Consider the following 8,626-nt stretch of genomic DNA (forward strand, 5'->3'; position numbering starts at 1 on the left):
CCAGCAGAAATTATTAGAAAATAATTTAATTGGCCTTAGAAAATTCAAAGGTATGCCTGCATGTTGCCAGTTGGGAAATTGTGGCTCTGCCACCCTGTCTAATTAAAACACTACATTTAAAGTTTTAAACCGGTTCTTGGCATCAAGTCTGGCTCTATTAGATAAATACCTTCCCCCAACCACCTTAATTATGGTCAAAATTTATAATAAATAATTGCTGGAATTGCTTGAACCATAAGCTAGTTGGCTATATACTGCCTTGGCATTTTCCTATCAATGGCAGTGATTTGTCTGAATGTTTGCTGGTTGTAATATAGCAGTATTCTCAAAGCTCTGCTTTGCTAGTCGCACTCAGATCAGTGGGATTCAAGAGTATTCCATCATCTTCTGACTACTGCCTCATTTCTTCCCTGTTGATTTTCGCTCCCTCTGTCCTGGAAAAATCATGAATAAAGAGTCAACCTTTGCAGAAGCAAAGTAGTTTCAATAAAGCATTAAGAACTCATTGTTGAGAAATTTACATTTATTAATAAATACCGTTTTGAATATGATGGGAAATAATATTTCATTCTGCAGGAGGAGTATGCTACTGTAATTACATGTGTATTGCTTGTATGTGTCGGGTTCAGCATTGTAAGGTTACACACTGCTTAAATTATCAATCCTGAAATGCTTTTTGATGTTGGAATTAATGTCCTTGCGAATACTACATGTATGGTTTGAGGAACAGTCACACAAGCCTGATCACTGACATTGGATGTTAACGGAAATAACTATCACTGTATCCTGGAAATTGGTGAGAAAAGTAGCTCCATTGACGGAGCTATTTATCAGGAGCTGCCCTCTGTATCCTCCACCCAAACAAGCAGGGGCACTGTTGGGGTCCCAAGGACACATTCCAACCAGGGAAAAACATTTGAGTTTGAAGCAGAGCTAGAGAGGAGTACGTCCTGGGGAAGATCCCTCAGGGTGAACAAGGGAGACTTGGAAGGATACCTTTGAGACCTGGGTCTGAGGTTTTCCACAGCTGGCTGGTCCAGGGTACTCCTGCCCACGGCTTTTGAGCAGCAAGGAGGGGGAACCCGTGGCCCTCCAGATGTTGCTGGAACAAAGCTCCTTTTCCTGCAGGGATGATGGAGGAAGGCCAACAACCTCAGAAAGACCCCAGGTTTCACATCCCTGTGTGGCGGCCTAGCATCCTGACAATTTGGGTTAGTTGCTAAAGAAGGTGGTGTGTTTTTTGTACTTTCCAGCGACTAAAGTGGACTATGACTTTTAAAAGGGTGGAGTCGTGGTTGGCATTCATTTTAGTCATTTTAAAATCAAATGCATAATACTCATTTTAAATGGTAAGCTGGTTGCTTTCCAGCTGCTCAGACCATTTTATAGCCTTTTGTGTTCTTTAATTCTACGTTCAACGCTGTCCTTCAGTAAGCTCTTGGAAAAGAAAAGCGGGGGTTTTTTTGCCCACACAGTATATAATGGGGGAGATGACAACAAATAGAGAAGCAATCTGGTAATTGAGTGATGTCTTCTTTGTGTACTGTGGGATACTTCATTATAATGAGCTTGCACTACATGACAAAGCATAGTAAGAGCTTGAACGCACTTCATTAAGGTGCTGCCAAACAGCTTTCAGTCAAACAAGATATGCTCATTTGTTCAAAACAGTTGCTTATATATTTCATGATCATACTAGCCTTTATAAACCTAATGCTTCCCAGCTGCATATCAGCCCCGGACAACTGTTTGGAACTGACAGGCTGTGGGAGTCCAAAACATCAGAGGGCACCAGGTTGGCAAAGGCTGACTTATACAGTATTTTTTAAATGTGTATATAGACCTTCATACACCTTTCAGCCATGTATGAAGATTTAACAAAACTTGTAAGGTAAAGGTAAAGGGACCCCTGACCATTAGGTCCAGTCGTGACCGACTCGGGTTGCGGCGCTCATCTCGCTTTATTGGCCAAGGGAGCCGGCGTACAGCTTCTGGGTCACATGGCCAGCATGACTAAGCCACTTCTGGCAAACCAGAGCAGCACACGGAAACACCGTTTACCTTCCCGCCAGAGCGGTACCTATTTATCTACTTGCACTTTGACATGCTTTCTAACTGCTAGGTGGGCAGGAGCTGGGACTGAGCAACGGGAGCTCACCCCGTCGCGGGGATTCAAACCGCCGACCTTCTGATCGGCAAGTCCTAGGCTCTGTGGTTTAACCCACAGCGCCACCCACGTCCCAGAACTTGTAAATTGTTTCTATTACTGTTATCTAGGACATCAGAGATAATGCAGGTTGTAGTCCAACAACTCAAGAACCTTGTGTGAGCCTTGGAAATTATTTGGGATCACAGCCAAGTTATTTGACAAGACACTTAAGTGGGAAGATGAATGCAATTCCAGTATATAGTGATTGCCTCTCCAAAGGTGTGGGGGTGGGGATCGCTGTAAAGTATAAGTGTTTTTACTTCTATAGAGCCATGGTGGGGATCCCCAGGGCCCTTCAGGTCTCTATCTAGTCCTCTGGCCAGTGCCCAAGCCATGTCTGCTCTCCAGACCATACCATTACCGGTCCTGTTCCATCCGCCTCAGTGCTTTTGCCTTGTTGGAATGTGTCATTCAGCTGTGATTTTGCTTCTTGCTTGCCAGGATATTTGTGTACGTCAAGAAACCTTGACTTTCATATTGCTGGAATGTAGGCTACTGGCCAAAGCTATGAGTCACTTTCCTTGCCCCGCCCACTTTTGACTCTGTCCCCACCCAAGACTGATGTGTGGCCTCTGGAAGGTTGGTGACAAAGATTCTTAGACTGAAATAGGTTTCCCCTCCTCTGCTCTACAGGCAATTTACTTTCAGCCTTGGAAAGAGGAATGGCTTCTTTCCCTAAGCTGTGGTACAGATGTGCATTTATCTGGGTAAGGGCAGTCATATGTCTTGATGTAATAATATTTTGGTGTTCCGTCTAGACAGGTTCAGTGGTTATTCTAGGCCTTGAGCTAAATAGCCATATTCTTTAGAAGCACAACTTGTCAGAAGTAAAATACTGTGAAACAGTACTGGTCAGTAGCTGTTACTGCTGATGGAAAATTGCAGGGTTGTGGGGATGCAAAACCGTTATAGATAAAGGTGAAATGCACCCTCTAGCTGAAGGTTTGCCTATTTATTTTATTTATGTGTGTGGTCTGTCTGCCTAAGGCGTACAGGGTGGCTAACAATTTAAAATACTACAGCAAGCAAATGGTACAAAATACAGAACTGAGTTCTCTCAAGCCAACTTCCGGGTCTGATGATGGCACAAGCTCCCTAATCTGGACTTCTCTTGAAGTAGCCCCAGGGAAGGTAGGAGTGTGGCTGCCCTAACAATTCGTTTAGTATTTAATGTCGAGTTTAATATTTAGCCCTTAAATGAAAGATATTAACCCTGTCCATTCCATATGGAGAGGCAAAAAGAAATACTTCTTCACATAACACATAGTTAACCTATGGCATAACCTACAAGAGCCTAGCAATGGCCACCAACTTGGATAGCTTTAAAACAGACCAAGTAACGGAGGAGAGAGCTATCAATGGCTATGAACATCGGTGGTTCTGTTCTACTTCCACTGTTGGAGGCAATATGCTTATCTGTAGCAGTTGCTGGAAATGGCATGAGGGGAAAGTTCCCTTGTGGGTTACCCACAGGCATTTGGTTAGCTGCTGTGAGAAAAGGATGCTGGAATAGATGGACCATTGGCCTGATTCAGCACAGTGGCATAGCATGAATTGCCAGTGCCCGGGACCACACACAATGGGAGGGAGGGAAAAGGATGGAGTATAACGCCATCCACCACCCAGGAGATTGCAGCTGCAGAGATAAGGAAAGAGTTGTTCTGTTGTCCAGAGAGGTCACTTCCTGGTTTGCATGGAGAAGCAGTTTTCAACAGAGCCCAGTGATGGAAGCATGCAGATGTATTGAGGCAGCACTGGGTGTTGAAATTTTGGATGCTTAACAATTTTGTGCCTGGGGCAACCGCCCCACCCCACGTTACACCACTGAGGCAAAAGGCTCTGCTTAGGTTCTTACATATTTGTTGTGTCTTGAGGATGATGTGGTAGGTAGTATATAAATGTTTTAATAAATAATAAACTCAGGGCGACATATATAGAACTTCCCCATTGTGTACTTACCGTTAGCAACTCTGAGGCGGCTTACAGCTGAGAGAAAGTGATTTCATAGAATCATAGAATCATAGAGTTGGAAGAGACCACAAGGGCCATCAAGTCCAACCCCCTGCCAAGCAGGAAACACCATCAGAGCACTCCTGACATATGGTTGTCAAGCCTCTGCTTAAAGACCTCCAAAGAAGGAGACTCCACCACACTCCTTGGCAGCAAATTCCACTGTCGAACAGCTCTTACTGTCAGGAAGTTCTTCCTAATGTTTAGGTGGAATCTTCTTTCTTGTAGTTTGGATCCATTGCTCCGTGTCCGCTTCTCTGGAGCAGCAGAAAACAACCTTTCTCCCTCCTCTATGTGACATCCTTTTATATATTTGAACATGGCTATCATATCACCCCTTAACCTCCTCTTCTCCAGGCTAAACATGCCCAGCTCCCTTAGCCGTTCCTCATAAGGCATCGTTTCCAGGCCTTTGACCATTTTGGCTGCCCTCCTCTGGACACGTTCCAGTTTGTCAGTGTCCTTCTTGAACTGTGGTGCCCAGAACTGGACACAGTACTCCAGGTGAGGTCTGACCAGAGCAGAATACAGTGGCACTATTACTTCCCTTGATCTAGGGATTGATTGGCTTTTTTAGCTGCCGCGTCACACTGTTGGCTCATGTCAAGTTTGTGGTCAACCAAGACTCCTAGATCCTTTTCACATGTACTGCTCTCAAGCCGGGTGTCACCCATCTTGTATTTGTGCCTCTCATTTTTTTTGCCCAAGTGCAATACTTTACATTTCTCCCTGTTAAAATTCATCTTGTTTGTTTTGGCCCAGTTCTCTAATCTGTCAAGGTCGTTTTGAAGTGTGATCCTGTCCTCTGGGGTGTTAGCCACCCCTCCCAGTTTGGTGTCATCTGCAAATTTGATCAGGATGCCCTTGAGTCCATCATCCAAGTCGTTGATAAAGATGTTGAATAAGACCGGGCCCAAGACAGAACCCTGTGGCACCCCACTAGTCACTCTTCTCCAGGATGAAGAGGAACCATTGATGAGCACCCTTTGGGTTCGGTCAGTCAGCCAGTTACAAATCCACTGAGTGGTAGCATAGTCAAGTCCGCATTTTACCAGCTTCTTTACAAGAATATCATGGGGCACCTTGTCAAATGCCTTGCTGAAATCAAGGTAGGCTACATCCACTGTGTTCCCTTCATCTACCAGGCTTGTAATTCTGTCAAAAAACGAGATCAGGTTAGTCTGACATGACTTATTTTTCAGAAATCCATGCTGATTATTGGTGATCACAGTATTCCTTTCTAGGTGCTCACAGACTGTTTGCTTAATGATCTGCTCCAGAATCTTCCCTGGTATTGATGTCAGACTGACTGGGCAGTAATTATTTGTGTCCTCTCTTTTCCCCTTTTTGAAAATAGGGACAACATTTGCCCTCCTCCAGTCTGCCGGGACTTCGCCTGTTCTCCAGGAATTCTCAAAGATGACTGCCAGTGGTTCTGAGATCACATCTGCCAGTTCTTTTAATACTCTTGGATGCAGTTCATCTGGCCCTGGAGACTTGAATACATCTAAACTAGTCAAGTATTCTTGTACTATCTCCTTAGTTATTCTGGGCTGTGTTTCCTCTGCTGAATCATTTGCTCCAAATTCTTCAGGTCGGGCATTGTTTTCTTTATTGGAGAAGACTGAGGCAAAGAAGGCATTGAGGAGTTCAGCCCTTTCTGTGTCCCCTGTTTGCATTTCACCATCTTCTCCTCTGAGTGACCCCACTGTTTCTTTGTTCTTCCTTTTGCTACGAACATACCCATAAAAGCCTTTTTTGTTGCTTTTAACTTCTCTAGCAAGCCTGAGTTCATTCTGTGCTTTAGCTTTTCTGACTTTGTGTCTACACGTGCTGGCTATTTGTTTGAATTCCTCTTTGGTGGTTTCCCCCCTTTTCCATTTTTTGTACACATCCTTTTTTAATCTTAAAATTTGCCCAAAGCCTCTATGAGACTCATGATTAAGAAAGTATTTCAACCTGGCAATTCCACAATCGGTCCCAGCACTCAGAGACACAGCATCATAAATCGATCAGTGAATGTGTTGTATGACCTTAACGTTTTAAACATGAGTAATATGAATCGCTAAGACTAGTGAGCATAAATACACGCTGTGAAGTACAGCTTTCCCCCTCTTCATTGAAACAAATTGGATTCATGAGTGATTTCATTTAGGACTACAGCAATAAGATGCTTAAATTGCTGGTCTTAACAGGCAGATGATAAATACTTCGCGTCAATGCACCTTATTAGCTAGTTAAATCTAATTAAAACAATCATCTCTTGTTTTCCATTCCTCACATCTGTTTTCCAGAGGTACAAACATAAAAAGCTGTAGGTTGTTTAATTCACTTTTAGTGTAATTTCTACCTCCAGAATGAAACACACTTTTCACATCATATATATTTTTTACTTCAGAAAAGACATTTTAGCTGCAACAGATGAATATATTTATCTTTGAAGCTAAAGCCTTTTTTTGTAGTATCGGCTCAGGTTTTCTGTTACTTGTGGGTTGTGTCACAACTGCAAACAAGTATTTTTTTACTGTGTCCTGATGCTTGTCTGGGATTTTAATACACCCATTCCCCATTGGAAAGTGACATTTATATTTATTTGTTGTTAATCTGCAAAGAATAGATATTGGTATTCATGGGAGAGTCACTCCTCATTAATGCAATGTGCTTCTCTTTAAGCTTTGGAGAAACTATTTGTAATGGAAATTAGCTAGAGCCACTACAGAAAACAGGAATAATATTCTAATTAGTTTTCCTAGAATTAGGTAACATACTGCAAGTGACATTACAATAGAAAAAATATATGGCCATTTTTAAAAAATATTGTAAGATGAGCGGATGGTAGATCTGAATTCTGTGGTTTTATGGTTTGCATAGCTCATGACAGCTCTTGCTCCTAAAGATCCACACCTACCAAAGGCCCTGAGAATGAGGCAGAGAGAGTAAAATGAAAGCCTCTTTTGCCGTGGAATAAAACTTTCAAGAAACTGGAGGGTAAACAGCATTAACTGGGACAGGGACAAAATCTGCTGCTGGTGTTTAGAAGATCTGGGTGTGCTGAGCATTTTCTAAAGAACAGCTTTCTACTAGTGCTGCTATAACAATTACTAATGGTAACGGCAGCAATCAATAACCTGGGGGTGTGTGGGAAGTCTTGGAGGGGTGGCCTGCAAATAAATGGTTTGCATGACTCATCCACAATCCCTGTTGTGCCGAGATAAGGTACACGTGCACCCACAGCCTGTTGAGTGGACAGAATCTGTTACTGCTAATTTTCCTGAAAACTTATTCATTAATTATCATGTGAACTTTAAGGACACATAAAGCAATTAAAATCAAGGTTGCTCTAAGTCGGGTAGTCAACCTTTTTATACCTACCGCCCACTAATGCATCTTTCTTGATGGTAAAATTTCCTTACCACCCACCAAGGAAGGAGGATTCAGCTTGTGCCATAGAACCCCCTACCGCCCACCTAGAATCCTAAAAGGCCCACTAGTGGGCGGTAGGGACCAGGTTGACTACCCCTGCTTTAAGTGATTCTGTGGCTTGATTCATTGACGTCTACAAACTGGGGGGGAAAGGACCTATGCATTTTAGAGGGCTAATGGTCCAGTCAACTTCTGCCTTGACCTAGGGGAGGTGAACTTCTAATTAGGCCTCCCAGTCCTCTCCATTGGATCGGTGAGACCTTTATGGCCAGCCACTTCCTCCTGCTTACCTGGTAAGATGATGTCAGGTGTGGAGCACGCCAAACTGGCTGTGATGAAAGGGGGTTCCAACCCCTAGCCTAGTAGTATTCTAGCTCACTGCCATGGAGCAGCTGTGAATCCTGAAATGGATAAGTCAGGGTGAAGATCATTTCCTCATGATATAATGAGCAGACATACAACCGAATGGACCAACAGAAGGGCAAGTGGGAGCCTTCTGACTTAACTCATGGCAGAATTAGTTTAGCTGGAGGCTGCTGTACTATAATGGACATACTTTTGCGTGGACAGGCGGAGTCCCCAGATCCCGAGTGGTCCCCCCCGTCATGTGGAATAATGACTCTAGACAACGTGCTATGGGATTAAATTGGCCACAACTTTATTAAATTTCAAATGTGGGTAGACCTTGGCTCAGGCATTGGGCGTTCTCCCTCCCTAGTCCCCAGCCGGGGACCTAGGGAGCATCAGGGTTATCCAGTGTGGGGGGGGGGGGATGGGCCGGCTCTGGAGAACATATGTTCAAGCAGAGATAGCCGCCCCCGTTACGCCGCCGCAGGGGAGAGCAATGACGACCTTTCAGCGTACGGCCAAAGCCTCCCTTCAAAAACCCCTTTAACGGGGAACCCTGGTATCGCCGCCGCAAAGAGGAAGATGGACTAAAGGATTCCGCCCAAGGCCTGATACCGCCAAAGTTGTGACGTTTTG

This window comes from Podarcis erhardii (genome assembly GCF_964252035.2).
Source record: "Podarcis erhardii genome assembly, chromosome: 4".
Lineage (NCBI taxonomy): Eukaryota > Metazoa > Chordata > Lepidosauria > Squamata > Lacertidae > Podarcis > Podarcis erhardii.